This window comes from Impatiens glandulifera, chromosome 1, assembly GCF_907164915.1.
Source record: "Impatiens glandulifera chromosome 1, dImpGla2.1, whole genome shotgun sequence".
NCBI classification, from domain to species: domain Eukaryota; kingdom Viridiplantae; phylum Streptophyta; class Magnoliopsida; order Ericales; family Balsaminaceae; genus Impatiens; species Impatiens glandulifera.
In genome coordinates, this window is record NC_061862.1 from 117,160,575 (window position 1) to 117,162,617 (window position 2,043).

A 2,043-nucleotide genomic window follows, 5' to 3' on the forward strand; every position below is an offset into this window, starting at 1 on the left:
CATTCAATTTGTTGTTGGTATCTGTGGAAGATTCCAGGCTAATCTTAAAGTTTCTCACTTTATTACTATTAAACGCATTCTGAAATATTTGAAGGGAACTCAAAATATGGGATTGTGGTATCTGAAGGATTGAAGTTTTAATTTAACTAGCTTCTCAGATGCAGACTATGCAGAGTGTAAAATCGATAGGAAGAGCACGAGTGGAACCTGTCAGTTCCTTGGAGATCGTCTTATCACATGGTTCAGTAAGAAGCAGACGTCGGTTGCTACGTCTACAGCTGAAGCAGAGTACCTTCATACAGGTAGTTGTTGTTTTCAGCTTTTAGGGGTTCAACAACAGCTAAAGGACTATGGGATTGAGGCAGAAGAATCTCAAATTTTCTGCGACAACACAAGTGCTATCGCCATCACCTACAATCTAGTTTTGCACTCTCGGACAAAGCACATCGAAATCAGACATCATTTTATCCAAGAGCATGTCATTTAGAAGCAGATTCGTCTTGAATACATCCCAACAGATCAACAAACTGCAGATATATTCACGAAGCCTCTACCCGAGACTAAGTTTTCTCACTTAAGAAATATCTTAGGACTTGTTGATCTTGACTGCTTTTATTATATCCATGAATTGAGGGGAACCTATTGTTCAAATGTAAATGGACAGACAAGAAGACAGAGGTCTCAATACGTCCAATGGATCAATAATTTAAGAAGCATAACTACTTAGACGTAAGTCTGCTCAAGTAGTTTTTATTTTCATTTAGATTCATGTCTTGGTATAACCTGCGCGGTTAGACGCCGACTTCTAATAGACGCTTAGATATTTATAAGACAATAGAAATTGGAAGTTCACGTCTAACCGTACACACGTCTAGCACATGGTGTTTATGCGTAATTAGACGTTCAAAGTCTAATAGACTTGTGACTGTCTATAAGACAAGTGTGATTAGATGTTGACGTTTAATAGACGTATATCCAAATTAGAAGTAAAGAATGTGGAAAGTAAATTAAACGTCTAACTACTTATGTAATTAGACTATTCATCTTCTGGCTATTGGGACATCTGTCCACTGCCAATTTATAAGTCCATGTACTTTTCCCGCCAAAAATAAAATAGTCACATCTCAAATGGATTGAAGACAGGTGTCTTTCAATGTTTAAAGAGTGACTACAATTTCTAATAACTTTCCATAACAGTACTTTTTCATGATTAGTATTAAATGATAGTTGTGTCTCTTGGGAATAGGTTTCTTATGTTTTTGACGGTTCATATAATCATGAAGTTAATAGTAACACGTTAGCTTTCCTGTATTTAATAAAAGGTCATACTCAAAGGTTTGAGTATCTCATTTCTGAATTCCCGATTCTCTCTCTAGCATTCGAATCCCTAAGGTCTTTTGTTCATCTTACTAAAATGTCTTCTCTTTCATTGAAATCTCTGCAAATAGATTTTAAGTCTATCTCCACCTTGGTGATTCTTGAAATGGTTTCGATGTTTGAGTCACTAAAAGCTTCCGGGCTAAAGTCTTTTCTTCGTACCCACTACATCTTTCACGAACAAGCAGTTCGTGAATTCTTTGAAACTGCCAAATTTCATCATAAAAAGTACATGCATGTAAAAATCCTTGGCAAAAGCATCTGTTTTTCGGAGGAAACATTTGCCATGTTCTTCTAACTCCCAACTGAAGGGATCCATGAGTTCCCTCCTTCTTCTGATGAAATCTTATCCGAGATGAAACTCGCCTTCTCGGATCGATCTTTCGAAGGTCATTTCTTTCCGGTCGCCTCTCACAGAAAGAGTAATTGTCTGAAGGTTGAGTATGCCCTACTCAACGACATAATCTCAAAATTCATTCTTGCTAAAGATTCGTCCTACATCTACTGCAACAAAGTTTTTGAAATAATGGTGGTCATCACAAGAGGTGTAGCCATCAACTGGTCGAAATTCCTCTTCAATAATCTGGTAAAAATGATTTTCTCTCGAAAGAAGATCTATGGATATGATGCTCCTCTTAGCATGTTCCTTTGTTGTCTCCTCTCTGA